Source organism: Rhinatrema bivittatum, chromosome 5 (genome assembly GCF_901001135.1).
Source record: "Rhinatrema bivittatum chromosome 5, aRhiBiv1.1, whole genome shotgun sequence".
Taxonomy (NCBI): Eukaryota; Metazoa; Chordata; class Amphibia; order Gymnophiona; family Rhinatrematidae; genus Rhinatrema; species Rhinatrema bivittatum.
In genome coordinates, this window is record NC_042619.1 from 79,087,374 (window position 1) to 79,107,016 (window position 19,643).

General features: G+C 45.7%; 1 protein-coding gene across 1 annotated transcript in view; it reads left to right on the top strand.

Moving 5' to 3' along the window:
* Positions 1-19,643, top strand: part of RNF17 (ring finger protein 17) — a 1,084,608-nt gene that overhangs the window by 666,695 nt on the left and 398,270 nt on the right. The gene's annotated exons all lie outside the window — the stretch shown is intronic.

A 19,643-nucleotide genomic window follows, 5' to 3' on the forward strand; every position in this document is an offset into this window, starting at 1 on the left:
CCATGGAGCAATCTAGAGGTATTGACATTCTCCGTTTTATTCACCATTCCCTTCTTAATACTTCCTAACATTCTGTTTGCTTTTTTGACTACTGCGATGTGTGCGTGCTGCTTTTTATGATAAGTATAGTCTGTTAAGTTTTATGGGGGAAGCCAATTTTCGTGCATTAAAGGAAACTGTTTACCTGTATTGTGGACATTGCATGAAAATAATGTATAGGTACTCATGCCCTAGATTACACCTCTTACCAGCATAATTTATTATCAAGTCTGCTTCCTGAACCGCAGTTATGATAGCAATAGTCTCTTATTTTTTCCCTTTAACCCAAATCAGCTATCTGTGAACCCCCAAGTGTCTAAACCAAACAAAAACTGCACTAGATGCCTATTCCCTCATATTCTCTCTCTTGCTCGCGCTCTCTCATTTATTTATTTTATTTATTTAGAAATTTTTATATACCGCGGCACGTTGAGAACATCACCTCTGTTTACATTAAACAGTAATGCAGCAACAGGCTTTACAATAAAGTATTAAACAAGGGGATACAATAAAATATTAAAGGGATACATGCAACAGGCTTTACAGTCAAATTTGGAAATAGAACCATTTTTTAAATCAATATATCATTAATGTACAAGTAGCAGGGATTACAGAAGCGTTTGGTAGAGGAACCAAGATTGATAAAACATTTGGAAATCTACAGTAAAAAGGATTTTTACTAGGGAACAAGTGCTGGAAAAGGCGGGACAGGGGGTCAGGGAAGTGAATAGGTGCTATGTATGTGTCAGGAAATGGGCCCAGTCAGTCATTGGTATGCTTTTCTGAACAGCCAAGTTTTTAGGTTTTGTTTAAATTTTTTGTGGCATGGTTCCTGGCGTAAGTCAGTGGGCATGGTGTTCCATATAGTGGATCCTGCTATGATGAATGAGCGTTCCTTTGTGGATACATGTTTGGTGAGTTTAGGAGAGGGTATCCGCAATTTGGCCTGGTGCTGTGTTCTTGTTGGTCGATTTGTCTTATTGAAATACAAGTCTTCAGAGAACCACTGCATGTTTTGGTTATGTAAGGCCTTGTGTATTAGCGTAATGGAATTGTATATAATCCTGGATGCAACGGGTAGCCAGTGTAGGGACTGAAGGGCGGGAGTGATGTGATCATGGCGGTGTGTGTTGGTGAGTATGCGGGCAGCTGCATTTTGTAACCCATTTGCAATGGTTGTAATGTATTTTTTGGTAATCCTAACAGCAGAGAGTTGCAGTAGTCAATCTTCGATAGGATTGTAGCTTGAAGAACGGTGCGGAAGTCATTTGGGTGTAGAAGTGGTTTGATTTCGTTTTAGGGTATGGAGCTTGAAGAAACCATTTTATAACAGTAGCAGTGATGTATCAGTCTGCTTCCTGAACCACAAATTTATGATAGCAAATAGTCTCTAATTTTTTTCCCTTTAACCCCAAATCAGCTATCTGTGAACCCCCAAGTGTCTAAACCAAACAAAAACTGCACTAGATGCCTATTCCCTCATATTCTCTCTCTCTTGCTTGTGCTCTCTCTTGCTCGCTCTCGCTCTCTCTCTCATATTTCTGGGACTTCTCCCAACCTAACAGCTTGTATGTATAGCAGGCAGAGCACCTAGGCAAGGGAAACCCCAGGGCCTGGGGTCTGCCACTACCCTTGTTCCTCCCTCTTTTTCTCTCCCCAAAGTTTCTCCTCCGCCCATTTGAGAAACTCCTCAAATCAACCATTATACACTATGGTGCCCCCAAGCATCCCTTTCCTCCCCTCCCTCACCCTCTCATACCTTTTCAGATAGTTCCCAGAGGCAATTTTACAAAGTCTGAGAACAAGTAGCAACAGGAAGCAGCCCACCACGTGCAACCTTTTCAATTGTTCCAGCTGTAACTTCATAAGATTTAAAGTTTGGCAGAGTCTGGATTGTCTATATGTAGAGCCATTGCCCAGAGATTCCTAGAATCGCTGAGCACCAGACCCTGGAACACAGTTGCCATCCGTGCCACCACCCGTCCTCAGATTGTGCTTTCCGTGCATAAACTAGTCCTGCCCTGTAATCATGAAGAGCAAGTCCATTACAGGAGTAACTCCATTTGTGTAACAGTAGGCAGTGCACAGTGCTCTAGAATTCCTTGTCATATTTCACCTCTTCCTTCCTTCCCCCCAGGTTAAGAACATAAGTTGTCATTCTGAGTCAGACCAAGGGTCCAAGCTCAGCATCCTGCTTCCACCTGGCAAATACCCAAAATAATAAATAAATCCTATGCTACTAATGTCAGCAACAAGCAGTGGCTATTCCCTATTGATTATTAGCAGTTTATGGACTTGTCTTCCAGGAAATTGTCCAAACCTTTTTTAAACCCAGCTACAGTAACTGCCTTAACCGTATCCTCTGACAATGAATTCCAGAGCTTAATTGTGTTGAGTGAAAAAGAATTTTCTCCTGTTTTGTTTTAAATGTGCTACTTGCTAACTTCATGGAGTTCTTCCTAGTCCTATTATATATCCGAAAAAGTAAATAACCATTTCACATTTACCCGTTCAAGTCCTTTCATGATTTTTGTAGATCTGTCATATCCTCCCTCAGTCATCTCTTTTCCAAGTTGAACAGCCCTAACATCTTTAGCCCTTTCCTCATAGGGAGCCGTTCCATGCTCTTTATCATTATGGTCGCCCTTCTCTGTGACTTTCTCCAGTGCAACTATATCTTTTTTGGAGATGCGGCAACCAGAATTGCACACAGTAAGGTGCGGTCTCATCATTGAGTGTCATACAGAAGCATTATGACATCCTCTGTTTTATTTTCCTTCCCCTTCTTAATAATTCCTAACATTCTATTTGCTTTTTTTGATTTCCATAGAACACTGAGCCGACAATTTCACTGTTATATCAACTATGATGCCCAGATCTTTTTCCTGGCTGGTAACTCCTAAAATGGAACCTAACATCATGTAGCTACAGCATGAGTTAATTTTCCCTATATGTATTACCTTGCACTGTCCCCATTATATTTCATCTGCCATATGAACTCCCAATCTTCAGTCTCACAAGGTTCTCCTGCAATTTATCACAATCCGCTTGTGATTTAACTGCTTGGAATAATTGTCATCTGCAAATTTAATCAACTCACTCATCATACCTCTTTCCAGATCATTTATAAATATATTAAAAAGCACTGGTCCAAGTACAGATCCCTGAGGCACTCCACTGATTAGCTTTTTCCATTGTGAAAACAACCATTTAATACACTCTTTCCTGTCTTTTAACCAGTCTGCAATCCACAAAAGGACATCGCTTCCTATCCCATGATTTTTAGTTTTCTTAGAAATACCACAAATAGGTTTCTTTACAGCCCCAATAAACCACAAACTTCCATTTTGTTGCTCCAAGAGATCAGCAGCAAATGCTGTAGCATCAAATGCCTTTGCCATTACTTCTATCTCACACCTTCTGTATGCGTTTCCTCCTCTTCCATTAATATCCAAAATAATCTTTAATAAAAGACAAAGGAATAGTGTTACTAGTTGCACCCTTCTGGCTGCATCAGCTGCATTTCTCATGGCTTCAAAGATTCACAGTTTCTCCTTCGGTATGTCTACAAATCTTTCCAATGGAGCAAATGCATTTAACTGTACTACATTCACTGTACAACAAATTTACCTTCGTAGGTAAATTTGTTGTGCCTGACTTTTTAACTTATGTATGTATATTTGTAAACCGCCTAGACGGACATGCAAATGTTTTATTGTTTGCGGTATATAAATATTTTTAAATAAATAAAATAAATACATTCTCTTTCAGTAATCTGTCTAACTTGGAATTGAAATCTAATTGTCCGTACTATAGAGGCATATTTCTCATTATCCTTGATAGCTAATTTATAAAAGATCTATATAATCTTTGTCCTATTATAGTTCTTGCTAAGTTAATGGCATCTCCTTTTAAATGTCTTACTACAGCACATCTGTATCTTAAGAGATACAGTACCCACGGATCAGTCCAGACCATGGGTTGAGCCTCCTGTCCAGCAGATGGAGACAGACTAAAATGAAAGGGTATCCTATATCAGGACAGAGCCTACCCTGCAGCCCTTCAGTATTTGTCTGTCTCCAGCAGATGGATCAGCTCAACCTGCAGTTCCCTGATCTCGGCTAGTCAGCCCCTTCCCTGTTGGGTACGTCCTTTTTTTAAGATCAAGCAAGTAGTAATTTCTTTCAAATTTTTTAAAGAAAAAAAAAATATTAGTGACTTGGACTCTGTCTTTCTCTATCAGGAGACAGGTTTGTCTCCTGGCTCTTGCGGGGCTTAGAGGGGCTTGGCCCCTTATGTTTGGCATATTCCTAAGCCCTGTTTCTCTAACTGGTGATCCTCTGGGAGGTGAAACTGGTAGTCCAGTCCCCGTCCCCCCCCCCCCCCCCTTGCCTGGCTGCCTTGGGGGCTCGGAAACCCCTCCTGCACTTGGAAGGCATTTGCACTGTCTTCCAATTGGAAAAAAAAGATAAAGTATATTTCCTGAAATAATCCACAAGCCGGCAGCCAGGGTCATGTGTACAGGGGAGCGTGCAGGGTTTGTTCCTCTGCCTCCGCTCCTGTCGGCAGCAAAGTTTTTAAAATCAGCTGATTTCTGCTGCGATCGTGGCTTCTCTTCACAGAGCATGCCGAGATCACATTGCTGCATAGCTTGTGGTGAGCCCTCGACGCATCTTTCTCACGAGGGGCTCTTCTCTTCTTGTTTGCCGGGTGAGGAAGGTCCCTCCTCGGCAGCGCTGACTAAATCAGTCCGGGGTCGCGTTTCCCAATGCATGGCCAGGCCGTTCCCGGGTCGGCAAACCGCAGGAACGGTGGCCATTTTGGGGATTTCAGCAGCTCCCGATTCGGGGCTGCCCGGCGCTGAGGAGGTCGAATTTTGTGGAGTCTCCCCCCGATTTGAGCCCTGTGGTGCCTGGCCCCCGCCCGGCAAGGTTAGGCCTCGTTTTTCATCTGAATTTGTGCTTTTCATGTACAAATCCTATTTGGCCAGCTTGCAGGAGGAGGAGAAGGAACCTTCCCCCGGCCCCCTACCGGCCAAACTCCTGCGGCCAGCTCCTCCGCCCGCTACTACGGCTCCAAAGGGACGGGGTCGGTCCGGATGGTACCGGGGGCCCCTCCCCCTCATGATCCTCCGAATCAGGATCCAGGTTTGGATTTGGCGGGGATGCTCCCCCCCCCCCCCCCCGGGAAGGGGATGATCCCTGGGTTCTCCGGATGTTTCAGAGGGAGGAATTGGAACCCCTCATCCCTTTTGTTCTTCAGGAGCTAGGGATTGAGGGGCCCCCGGCGGATACTCTGACTGCTGCGCTGCCAAAGCACATGGACCCGGTCCTGGCGGGGCTCCAGCTTCTGCTTTTCCCTTTCACCCAATGCATAAATTGCTACTACTTCGGGAATGGGAATCTCCTGAAGCGGGACTCCATGTCGGGAGGGCTATGGACAAGCTTATCCCCTCCCGGAAGACTGCCTGGACATATTGCGAATTCCCACAGTGGATTCCTCCGTCTCCACGGTTACCAAGCACACCACTATCCCAGTGGTCAGGGCGATGGCCTTAAAGGATGTTCAGGATCATAAACTCAAATTCCACCTTAAGCGTATCTTCGAGGTTTTGGCCTTGGGCAGTTCGGGCGACTATCTGCAGCGGTCTCATGCAGCGGGCAAGCCTTAGGTGGGTTCACATTGCTCGGCACCCAGGACCTCCCGTCTGCAGAGGCGGAGCAGGCTGAACGGTTTGGAAGGAGCCATTGCATATGGGGCGGATGCGCTGTACGACCTCTCCACGTCCAGGCGAAAGCGATGGTCTCAGCGGTTTCCTGCCAGACGGCTCCTCTGGTTGCGCAATTGGTCAGCGAACCCGTCATCCAAGGCGCGGTTGGGCACGCTGCCTTTTAAGGATAAGTTGTCTTCGGAGAGGACCTTGACAGCTTAACTCTTTAGGGGAAAATAAGTCCATAAGCTGCCTGAGGACAGACTGAAACAATCTCAGGCGTTCGTGCCCTCCCGGTTCCGGGGACAACGTAAGATATAGTCCTCGGGGGCCGCGGTGGCTCCTCTAGAGGTTATTCTTCCCAGTCTCAATCTTGGTCCCAGCCCTTTTGCGGGCGCAGGCCCTTCCGCGAGGGGGCCTCCCAGCGTACATCCCCAAAGCCCGCTTCCCAATGAAATTCGGTCGAACCCATTCCTCTGTTCCCAATCTGGGGGGTCTTGTCTCCGTTTCTCAAGGAATGGGTCAAAATCACTTCAGGCCAGTGGGTTCTCGATTATCCGCGACGGCTACGCTTTAGAATTTTCCTCGAGACCTACTGGACCTCTTCAGACGACCGCGAGGAGAGACTTCTGGCTTCTGGCCCTCCAGGTGTTTCTGCCCCTGATCCGCGGCAAGGTGTTGAGGGTACTCTCCGACAACTCCACCACGGGCACTTATATCAGCCGACAGGGGGGCACTCAGAGTCGCCTGGTGACTCTGGAAGCCAGACAGCTCTTTGCCTTGGACAGAGCGTCATCTGGATTGCCTGGTGGCCTCCCACATAGCAGGCAAGGAGAATGTGCAAGCCGATTTCCTCAGTCGCCAGCGTCTTGACCCAGGAGAGTGGGAGCTCTTGGACAAGGGCCAGGGATTTGATCGTCCGTAGGTGGGGTCCCCCTCACCTGGATCTCATGGCGAACCTTGCGCAATGCCAAGGCCAACAGATTCTTCAGAGTGGATGCTCTAGCCCTCCCTTGGCCTGCAGAAGTCCCTCCTCTACGTGTTCCCCCATCCCCGTGGCCTCTGGTGGAAAGGTTCTCCGAAGAATAGAACGCCACAAGGGGCCAGTTTATTCTGGTGGCTCCCGATGGCCTCGCAGACCGGGGTTCGCGGATCTAGTCAAACCTGGCAACGGACGGGCCTCTTCATCTCGGCCATCTTCCCTCGTCTGCTTCGGAAGGGGCCTGTATTTTCAACCAGGCAGATCACTTTTGTCTAGCGGCCTGGCTTTTTTTTTTTTATAGTTTTTTAAGCATAACATATAATGCAATCACATCATACATGAATGACTTTTGTAACAAAAAACTGTGTCAATAAACATGTGATGAAATAACAATTATATATGCAATAAAATGCTTATGTTTTCACTTTTTTCTTCAAAAAGATCCCCCCTCTCCCCCCTCCCACCTCATGGAAGCTAGTACTGGATAAAAATAAGGCGAGACAAGATTACTTGACAAGGCTATCATGGATACATGTAATGGGTGATCGCTCAATTTCAACAGATCTGCTAAATATATATGCAATGTTTGTAAATAAGTATACACCTGTAGTAGGTAGCAAATTTGTAAAACCAAGACAACTATCTAGATATGATCCCCAGGAGCTTGTGGTGTCGACCCCCTCTGATCCTGTTGCCAGGATGCAAAAGATGACCATTGAACTTGATGCTTCTTTAAGGATTTCTGGCGAATAGCCATGAGTTGGTTAAGGTACCAGACTTTGGATAAGCGTTGGAGAACCCTGGCACGAGACGGTACCTCCTTCTGCCTCCACAGCACTGCGATCTCAGCCCTACCCGCCTGGATAATCTGTTGTATCAAATAGGTGTTCTGATCGCCTAGCTCAGCAGGGAATATGTTCAGTAGATACATTTTTGGCACTAATAGGCTGAAATGTAAATATTTTGAAATGTAAATATTTGGCACTAATAGCTGAAATGTAAATATTGTGCTGTTCAATTTCCTCCCCTTCCATCCCAAGTTTATTTTCCTTGTTTTTTTGTAACTTTCCCTCTCCCTTTTTCTGATTCACTGTATTTAAAGTTCAAGGTTCTTATTGAAAATATTGTTTTTTACGTTACGTTATGCTTACACTCCTTGTTATTTGTAAACCGGGTTGATGTGATGCCTATCATGAAACTCGGTATAAACAAAAACAATAAATAAATAAATAAATAACTAAGGGAACTGATACCGTCAACATCTCATATATGAGATCTCTAATCATGCCCAATAGCCCTGTATTGCAGCACATTCCCACCATACATGCATAAAAGAGCCCCGATCTCCACAGCCCCTCCAACACCTGATCAGACACCACTGGATAGAACTTATGTAGTTTTTTCTGGAGTTTAAATACCAACGGTACAGCATTTTATAATTCTGTTCTATAATGGAGGCTGATACTGACCCTTTCCTAGCCGCACTATAACACATCGACCATTCGTGCTTTGGTATTGATACCTTTAAATCTTTTTCCCATTGAACAATGTGAGAAGGTGGAGTGACTAGATCTTTGTTGAGCAAAATATAGAGCCTGGATAGGGCTTTTTTAATTTTATCCGCATAGTCACAGTAACCCTCAAAAAGAGATTTGCCCTTCAGTAGATCGAGCTTGACCTCCTTCTGGTCATGTAGTGCCTAAGTTGGATATAAAAGTATTGATCCGATATGGGGATATTAAACTCTGCAGGACAACTCCGAGAAGTCCTTGATTCTCCCCCTTCCCCACATCTGTTCCAAAGTTGCGCAACCTAGAGATTCCCATCTCGAGGCTATGGACTTGGAAGTGCCTGGCGGGAATGCCTTATTATAGAAAATTGGAGATTTAAGATATATAGCCCTATCTCCCACAAGCTCTTTCCTCCACTTATCCCACATGTGTATAGTATGAGCGATAGAAGGGGCTATATTGGGTGGCACTATCCGTGCCTGAATAGGCAGCCATACCAATTTATGTGGAGGAATTCCTCCCAGGGTATCTCGCTCAAGTTGCACCCATCTCTTATGATTCCCCACCACATGCCAATCAATATTGTATCGTAACTGGGCTGCTACATAATAGTATTGCAATGAGGGAACTCCTACTCCAACCGCGTATCCCTATGTAGCTGCAACACCCGCCTGCTCACCCGAGGGGGCCTTCTCTTCCACAGAAACCGTAACAATTGCCTCTGCCATTGTCGAAGATCTGTTGCTGGTATAGGTATGGGTAAGGTTTGAAACAGATAAGTAAGCCTAGGCAGCACATTCATTTTGATGGTCGATAACGTGCCCCACCAAGATAGTTCCAGCCTTTCCCATTTCTGAAGGTCATCTTTAATAGTATGCCACGTAGGTGTATAATTGAGATCAAAGAGATCTTCCATTTTGCGCCTACCCTAACTCCCAGATATTTAAGAGATTTCTTGACCAGCTTAAAAGGGAAATGCTGCTGAATCTTTTTTACTTCGTTTGGACCGAGTGACACATTGAGAATCTCTGATTTATCCATTTTTAATTTGTACCCCGAAACCCCACTAAATTGGTGAAGGACACGAACCAGATGCAGCAGCAAGTCTGAAGGGTTTACTACTGTAAATAGAACATCATCTGCAAATAAGGAAAGTTTGTATTCCTGTTCACCCACCCTAAGCCCCTGAATCTCCTCCATGCTTCTAATTGTCTCTGCCAGTGGCTCCAGATAAAGTGCAAACAGAAGTGGGGAGAGCGGACACCCCTGTCTGGTCCCTCTTTCAATCGGAAAAGACTTTGAGTATCCTCCGTTGATCTTTATACAGGCATTGGGGTTAGAATACAACTTCCTTATCCAGGTAAGAAAGTTACCTCCCATGCCCATCTTTTGCATAACCGAGAATAGATATTCCCAATGCACTAGATCGAACCGCTTTTTTCCGCATCAATCGTCAGTAATACCAGAGGGAGTTGCTTATTTCGAGCAAACCAAATCAAATCTGTGACCCTCCGTACATTATCTCCCGCCAGTCTACCTGGGACAAACCCCGTTTGATCGGGGTGTATTATAGAGGGAGCAATGTGTCCCAGCCGCGTGGCTAAGATCTTTGCTAAAATCTTTAAATCCAAGTTAATTAATGATATAGGTCTGTACAACCCGCATAGGGTAGCATCTCTCCCAGGTTTAGCTAGAATTGTAATCCCCGCTCTGTTAGCATCAGCGGCAATTTCCCCAGTCCCTAACAAATTGTTAAACACCTCCGTTAGGAGTGGAGTGACAATTGCACTCAAAGATTTATAGAAGTTAGCGGTAAATCCATCTATTCCCAGTGATTTCCCGGGTTTTAAACCTGCTATTGCCTTAGACACTTCCTCTTCTGATATGGACTTATCTAAAAACCGTCGTTGGGACTGATCAACCTGCGGTAAAGCTATGCTCTCCAGATATAGGTCTATATCCTGCTGTGAGATCTCCTTCTGCTTGGAATATAGTTGTTGATAAAATTGTATAAATCTCTGCCGTATCTGGTCCGTATCAGACATTATCTCCCCCTTCTCTGATTTAATTTTTAAAATGTGATTCTGGGTGACTTGTACTTTCAATCTGCGAGCAAGCAATCTGCCAGCTTTGTTGCCCCCCTCAAAGAATTCTTGTTGTACTCTATCCATCTGGAAAGCGATTTCTCCAAGGGAGAGAGATTTCAATTCAGCTCGCAACGTTTCTAGCTGTTTGGCCAGATCTTTACCTCCCTCTCTTTTATGCCGGAGTTCTAGTTTGCCTAGTTGTGTCATAATCTCCATTCGCCTGTGATTTCTTATTTTCTGGACATAAGATGCTCTGGCTATTAATTTTCCTCTGGCTACCACCTTAAAGCAATCCCATAGTGTATTAGTGGTGGTTTCCCCATTATCATTTTCCCTGATGTAGGTCTCCATATCCCTGGTAAGTTACGCACAGAACTCAGTATCTGTAAGGAGACTATCATTCAAGCGCCAAAATCTATCACCCGACTGGATATCTAACCTATGTAAGGAGAGAGTAATGGCCGCATGATCTGACCAGGTGATAGGAAGGATATCTGTGCTATTAACCTTGTTCGTCAAATCCCTGTCTACTAGGAAGAAATCTATGCGGGAGTACGATTTGTGCATATTAGAATAGAAAGTATAGTCATCCCAGGACAAGCAGGATGCTAGTCCTCATATATGGGTGATATCAGTAATGGAGCCCTATACACGGAAAACTTCTTTCAAAGTTTCTATGAAACTTTTGACTGGCACCAGAGTGCCTACTGAGCATGCCCAGCATGCCATGATATTCCTGGCCACAGGGGTCTCCCTTTAGTCTTCTTTTTTCCGCAGAGCAGTTAGCCTTGCAGTTCCTAGGAGTCCTGTGGAGAATTCTCCACAACTTTAAAACTTAAAAAGTTTAGAAAACTTCTACCGCAAGGGTCTTCCCTTAGTTAACCATCGCGGTAAGTTTTTACCTTCATTCGGGTTCCGTTCCGTTTTTCGCCTGACTTTTACTCCCTGGTCATCGGACGTCGACGGCTGTCCGGCCCACAATGGCTACAGGGTTTAAAAAGTGCCCTAAATGCACTAGGAACATGTCCATTACAGACCCTCACCAGGATTGTGTACTCTGTCTGGGTCAGGATCACGATGTGAAGGCTTGTTCCTTATGTGCCACCATGACATCAAAAGGCCGTCACCTTCGTCTCGAAAAAATGGAACAATTGTTCAAAATACAGCTTTTGCCCGCACCATCTTCTTTAGCACAATCGTCTCCGGCTGGGTCGATTCGAAAGGTGGTGTTCAAAAAGCATCTACCAGGTGAGTCAGGAGATGCCCCTCTTTCCTCCCCCTCTCCATCGTCAAGGGCATCGACATCGGGCAGTGAAAAAACCCACGAAAAGGAGAAACATCGCCATCTGCATCGTAAGCCGCATGCGGCGTCTACCATCCCGATTCACGGAGAGCCATCGACTGAAAGCGGCTTAAAAACTAAGAAACCTCGGTTCGAGGACCTGGCTTCGGAGCCGTCGACAGGGCGATCCCCGCCGATTCCAGCGCAGGGAACCGTACTTTCTCAGGGCTCTGAGGAGGTACCGGCATCGCCAATACCGCCTCCCCCATGGGTGCTCTGTTCTCACCATCCATGCAGGCGGAACTTGATGTATATATACGTCAAGCGGTCAGGGACGCTTTCATAGAGGCGATGCCGAGGCCTCAGCCTTCTACGCCAACACTGCCATCGACACCGATTCCGGTATCGACAGGGATATCGCCCCCAATACCGATGACATCGCCCGTTCCGGCACCGATACCCTCGATGCCGATTCCAGCCATACCATCACCACAACCATCGATGCCGCCTATTCCTGCGCATGGACCGTCGAGACCATCGATGCCGATTCCCATGTCAGCACCGACGATTCCATCAATGCCAGGACAGGAAGTTTCCATTTTCCAGCCTCTAATGGATAAATTGGACTCTTTAATCCAGGTTTTCTCTGGTACACCTCATGATCTGGATCAGGATACTTTTTCAGAGCCATTACCTGGTCCATCAGGCGTTATTCCGCCTGTGAGACCAAAATCACCACAACTGCCTGGCATTCCCTTCAAACCTTAGACCATCAGGTCACCCAGTGGACACTGGTACTGACTCCAGGGAAGATGTCTCATCTGATGAAGATATCTTATCTCAACCTTCACCACCAGAAGATAGAAGGAAATCACCACCAGAAGATCTTTCCTTCTCTAACTTCATTAAAGACATGTCAGAAACCATACCATTCTCACTTCTTTCTGAGCTAGATACCAGGCAGACATTGGAGGTGCTCCAGTTCGTTGATCCTCCTAAAGAGATATTAGCCATTCCAGTGAACGAAGTTCTTCAGGAGCTCATGTACCGGATGTGGGAACATCCTGGATCAGTGGCAGCAGTTAACAAACGGGCAGATGCCACATATCTCGTCCAACCCATACCCGGCTTTCAAAAATCTCAACTACCACACCAGTCGGTGGTAGTTGAATCAGCCCAAAAGAAAGCCAAGAGGCTTAAAACTCATGCTTCCTCTCCTCCAGGAAAAGACAGTCGTTTCCTGGACAGTCTGGGCAGAAAGATATTTCAAGGTGCAATGCTGGTTTCGAGAATTAACTCTTACCAACTATTCATGAACCAGTATCAGCGCATTTTATGGAAACAGGTAGAAGGTCTCACTCAAGAACTTCCAGAACAGTTCCAAGAGGGTTTCTTAAATCTCGTGCACAAAGGCCTAGAAGCGGGCAAGCACGAGGTGCGAGCCACATATGACACTTTTGAGACGGCTTCCCGGTTATCAGCCTCAGGTATTACGGCTCGCAGGTGGGCCTGGTTGAAATCTTCTGAACTAAGGCCAGAAGTCCAAGAAAGATTGGCCGACCTACCTTGTCTTGGAGAAAACCTTTTTGGAGACAAGGTCAAGGAGGCAGTGGCGACCATCAAGGACCATACTGAAACCCTGAAAACTTTCCCTAATCCCTCAGGACACACATCAATCTTCTAGGAGGCCTCCTAGAAGAGACATAAGGGGACCTTATTATCGTCCTCGGCGATACTATCCTCCAGCAGGCCGAGCCAGGCAACCATGCCCCACTCAGTGTTCTCAAGTTCGACAAAGGCCTACTAGGCCCCAACCGCCTGCCCAGACTACATCTACTTCAGGCTTTTGAAATTCAACCAGAGAGCAGAAGCCCTTATCAAAATCCTCTTCCACACTTACCAGTTGGAGGCCGCATAGCTTATTACCATCACACTTGGACCTCCATAACAACAGACCAATGGGTACTCTGAATTACAGCGCAAGGGTACCGATTGGATTTTCTCACTGTACCAAACGAAAATCCTCCTCTTCCATCTTGGACAGTGAATCATCACTCCATAATCCTAAAAGCAGAATTATCCACCCTTCTGAGAGCCAGGGCCATAGAACCTGTTCCCAGGCCTCAGTGGGGCAGAGGATTCTACTCCCTATATTTCCTCATTCCAAAGAAAACAGAGGGCCTACGTCCAATCCTGGACCTCAGAAATCTCAACAAATTTCTAAAAAAAGAACAATTCAGGATGGTATCGTTAGGCACCATGCTACCTCTTCTTCAAAAAGGAGATTGGCTCTGCTCTCTGGATCTTCAAGACGCCTATGCTCATATTCCCATCTTTCCTCCTCATCGCCAGTACCTGCGATTTCTGGTCGAAGGACAACACTTTCAATACAGAGTGCTACCATTCGGCCTCGCCTCAGCACCTCGAGTATTCACAAAGTGCCTTGCAGTGGCGGTGGCACATCTTCATAAACAAAGAGTGCATGTATTCCCTTATCTAGACGATTGGCTCATCAAGAGTCCAACAAAAGAAGGAGCTCTCAAATCCCTCAAGCTCACAATCCACTTTCTTCACTCCTTGGGATTTCTCATCAATTACCAGAAATCCCATCTCACACCATCTCACCTACTACAATTCATAGGTGCAGATTTAAACACAGTCATAGCAAAGCTTTTCTTCCAAGAGAACCGTGCTCAAACACTCATTCTCCTGGCGCACTCTTTCCACAATCAGTCTCGAGTTAAAGCTCATCAGTGCCTCACCATACTCGGACACATGGCCTCCACAGTTCATGTAACTCCCACAGCCAGACTAACCATGAGACTAATGCAATGGACACTCAAATCTCAGTGGATTCAGGCCGTTCAACCATTGTCCACTCCCATTCACATAACACCAGATCTCAGTTCTTCCCTTCTCTGGTAGACATCAATGACCAACTTGCTCAAAGGCCTACCTTTCCAGCAACCAGTTCCACAAGTGACTCTAACTACAGATGCATCCACCTTAGGTTGGGGAGCATACATTGGCCATCTAAAGACACAAGGCACATGGACAAAACTCGAAGCCTCCTTTCAAATAAACTTCCTAGAGCTTCGAGCTATACGCTATGCACTGCATGCGTTCAAGGACTGCCTTTCACACAAGACTGTTTCTCATCCAAAAGTACAACACAGTGGCTATGTGGTACATCAACAACAAGGGGGAACAGGTTCCCTACCTCTTTTGCAAGAAGCATCACAAATTTGGGACTGGGCCCTGACACACTCAATTCTTCTACGGGCCACTTACCTAGCGGGCATCCACAATGTAGTAGCGGATCGCCTCAGCCGTCAGTTCCAACCACACGAGTGGTCCTTGGATCCAGCGACAGCAACCAAAATTTTTCAACGCTGGGGTCAACCAACAATAGATCTCTTTGCATCCCACCTGAACTACAAAGTGAACAATTACTGTTCTCTCCTCCGGCAGCAGAACAGCCTACCAAAGGACGCCTTTGCTCGCCATTGGAATTCAGGCCTGTTATATGCGTATCCACCGATACCACTCATAACCAAAACTCTAGTGAAGCTACAACAGGACAAAGGGACCATGATACTCATAGCCCCTTACTGGCCTCGACAAGTATGGTTTCCCACACTGCTAGACCTCTCAGTCCGGGATCCTATTCGTCTGGGAGTAGCTCCCAATCTCATAACTCAGGAACAGGGTCAGCTGCGCCATCCCAACCTTCCCTCCCTGTCCCTGACAGCATGGATGTTGAAAGCTTGATCTTACAACCACTCAATCTTCCAACCACTATATCTCAAGTGCTGATAGCTTCACGTAAACCTTCCACTAGAAAGAATTATTCCTACAAATGGAAACGGTTTACTTTGTGGTGCACTCAGAAATCTTTAGATCCTTTCACTTGCCCCACCACCTCACTACTAGATTACCTATACCATCTTTCAGACTCTGGTCTTAAGACTTCATCAGTAAAAGTACATTTGAGTGCAATCTCAGCTTATCATAACAAGCTGGAAGACGCACCTATCTCTACACAGCCTCTCGTCAGTAAATTTATGAGAGGCCTAACTCACATTAAACCTCCACTTCATTCCCCAAGCATACAATGGGAACTGAACGTGGTATTAGCCAGGCTCATGCGTTCTCCTTTCGAACCCATAGATACCTGTGACCTTAAATATCTTACATGGAAAACTGTATTCCTCATAGCCATTACATCAGCTAGAAGAGTCAGTGAACTACAAGCTCTTGTCACATACGAACCTTTTACAAAGTTCCTACATGACAGGGTGGTCCTCCGTACTCATCCCAAATTCCTTCCAAAAGTAGTCACGGAATTCATTTGAAACCAATCCATAGTTTTCTACTACCAACATTCTTTCCTAGGCCTCATTCCCACCAGGGAGAAAGAGCCTTACACACCTTGGACTGTAAAACACACGCTGTCCTTCTACTTAAAACCGCACAGCAGTCCAAAGGAAATCCAGTCAACTGTTTGTATCCTATGATCCAAACAAGCCAGGTAGAGCAGTGGATAAACATACTTTGTCAAACTGGTTAGCAGATTGCATACAGTTTTGTTATGAGAAAGCAGGCCTTACTCTTCAAGGGCGAGTAAAAGCACATTCAGTCAGAGCGATGTCAACCTCAGTAGCACACCTTCACTCTGTACCTATTCTGGACATTTGTAAAGCAGCAACATGGAGTTCTCTTCACACCTTTGCAGCTCACTACTGTTTAGACAAGGAAGGAAGACAAGATTCAGCATATGGACAATCTGTCTTAAAGAACTTGTTTCCAGTGTAACCTCAACCCCTTCTACATCCAACCTGCTGTGATCTTCGGCTGATTCATTTCAACAACAATACTGCACTGTTGCCTCAATCCCAATGACTCAGCCTCTAGCTTGCTACTCACCCATATGTGAGGACTAGCATCCTGCTTGTCCTGGGATAAAGCAAAATTGCTTACCTTGTAATAGGTGTTATCCCAGGACAGCAGGATGTAGTCCTCACGAAACCCACCCGCCACCCCGCGGAGTTGGGTCCGATACGTTTATTATTTTATTTTTTTGGCTAACGCTACTTGCTACACAACAGACTAAAGGGAGACCCCTGTGGCCAGGAGTATCATGGCATGCTGGGCATGCTCAGTAGGCACTCTGGTGCCAGTCAAAAGTTTCATAGAAACTTTGAAAGAAGTTTTCCGTATATAGGGCTCCATTACTGATGTCACCCATGTGTGAGGACTACATCCTGCTGTCCTGGGATAACACCTATTACAAGGTAAGCAATTTTGCTTTACGCTCTGTAGGGTGGTACAGCCTCCACACATCTAATAAATCCCACTCGCGCATTAGCGTTTTCAACCCTTTCCTTTGCCTATGGGAATGGCTTCCTCCACCTCCACTGGAGTCTAGGAAAGGGTATCTGGTCAGATTTATTTATTTATTTATTTCACATTTTTCTATACCGAGCTTCATGGTTGAATACCATATCAGATCGGTTTACATCGAACGAGGGATAGAAACTTGTAACCAAAAAACAGAACAATAAGTTATAATCAGAAAGAGAGCAAGAAAGTTACATTGAACAAGGACTATAAACTTGGAGGCTTTACAGCTTGGAAGTAAATAGAGTAAAAAAAGGCCCGAGCAGGGCCGTAACTTAAAACACAAAAGTCATAATGAGCTCAGTTCGAGCAAGATAGTTTAATTGCAGAGGTATTGGATAAGAGGCATCTCACGGAGAGGCATGGTTCCATGGCTCGTGAGTAGGATGGTAGATTAAAATCCCCACCAATAATCAGAGAACCCTCAACCCACTGACGCAAAATCAGAGACAACTTTTCAAAGAAGAGCCCCTGACCTGCGTTTGGAGCATAGACATTCACTACTGTAAACACCTTTTTCCCTAGTTTGAACTTGACCAATATATATCTACCTTCTGTATCTCGCACTATAGATCCTATATCTACTGCTAAATCTTTAGAAAATAATATCCCCACTCCCCCATATTTGTGTCCCGCCATCGCTGCTGCATAGAATTGGGACGGGAACTGTTGTGAAATCATTAACTTTTCATACTTCTTGCGAAGATGCGTCTCCTGACACAAAAGAATATGAACCTTCTCCCTAGTAGCATCCTGTAATAATTGTTTCCGTTTGTAAAAGGAATTTAGCCCCTTTACGTTCCATGACATTATCCGAATGTCTCCCATCTTGAGTGATTTTGTTCTCCTCATTATCAGCCCCTGCTCGCTTTGTGTCACCCTCCTGACCTGTCCTGTTCTTAATTATTAAACCCTTCACACCTCCTCCTGACCCCCGTTTAGAACTATCAACCTCCCCGCCAGAAGTCTCAGAGCTACACTATCTGCTATGAATCCCCCCTTCCCTTCCCCTCCAGCCAATACTCCTCTTCCCCTTCTGGAGGACTAACGCCACACATAAACTGGCTAGCCTCCAAGATAACTCACAGCCCCTCCCCTTGCTTATGCAAGATATAAAACATTCCAACCGATATGAGAAAAAGAACCATTACTATAACTGAACTCTTTATAGATTATAAAACTCAGAAAAGACCTAAACTGATGCAAACAGCAATACAAACACATTCAGTCACTCTCCAAGCTGGTGTCATCATATCCAGGACTCCCAGACCTGTATGGATTTAAAAGATCTCCATTAGTCACCAATAGTCTCGCGGTATATTATCTCTGCCTTCTCTTCGGTCTCCAGACTGTCTGTGAAGTCGTTTGCCTCCATGTTGGACCCTCTGCCATTTCTGCTTGACTCCCGCCGCCAGGTCCTCCTCACATGCAGTATCAGATCTTATTTGTGGTTGCATGAGGCCCGCAGCTTGTAACAGTTTGGATGCTTCTTCCACTGTTTTGACTCTAGAAGAGACTCCCTGTACTGTAAACTGAAGTCCAAAAGGGAATAACCACTTATAACAAAGGTTACCAGCTCACAAGATCTGTAGGACATCACGAAATTCACGCCTTTTTTTGATGGTTATAGGGGAGAGATCCTGGAATATCTCTATCTTTGTTCCATGCCACTGGAAGTCTTCCAGCTTCCTGGCTTGCTGCAAAATCTTTTCCTTCAGGGCGTAGTTGTGGAAACAGACCACAATATCTCTTGGTAAGTTACCCCGTGGCTTAGTGAGAGCCCTATGTGCTCTGTCCAATTTTATTTCTGGGTGGGGTTCATCATCTTGTGGGGGTGGAAGTATTTGTGCACAAATGTCTAGGATGACCTTATTACAATCCAGGAAGCCATCCCCTTCTGGTATCCCCCTAAACCGCAGGTTACCCCGCCTGGAACGGTTCTCCAGGTCTTCAAGCCAGCAAGCCTGTTGGTTTACCCCCTGAGTGAGGTGAGCCATTTCCTTTTGTATTGCTACTATAGATGTGCCCTGCTCCTCTGTCTGGTTCTCTAGCGTGTCCACTCGCTCTCCCAGACCAGCAAAGTCGCGACGGAGCTCAGCAGCTATTTGTTGCAGTTCACTTTTTAAACTCCCCATACCTTCTTTCACTTCACCAAACCAGCGTTGGAAATCGGCTCGAGTGATTTCAGCCTCCCCTGGTACCCGGAATGTATCTGCTCCGTCCTCTGGTGTGGGTGAGTCGGCGCTGCCCTCGATCTCCACGTGGTCGGCCATCTTGTCTTTTAAGAGCTCTGCCGCGGCAGTAAAAGAAAACTGTTTTAAATCTGCAATTCTTTTTCGCGCCGCCATATGAGGAAGTCTCTATGATTTTTATGCTCTTTTAGGTGTGGTTCGCTATAAAATTGCAAGCACTGACGGTGGATGCTTATTGATTTATTATCGGTGGGGAGCAGAGCCCGAGCTCTAGGCAGCCAACCCGTTCAGTGACGTCACTTCCTCCTAGCGGCCTGGCTTTTGAACGGCGACGCCTGAGGCATAAAGGCTTTTAGGAGGAAGTCATATCCACTCTTCTGCGGAAGACGTCTACTTCTCTGGCTTATGTACGCGTTTGGAAAGTCTTTGAGACTGTGCGG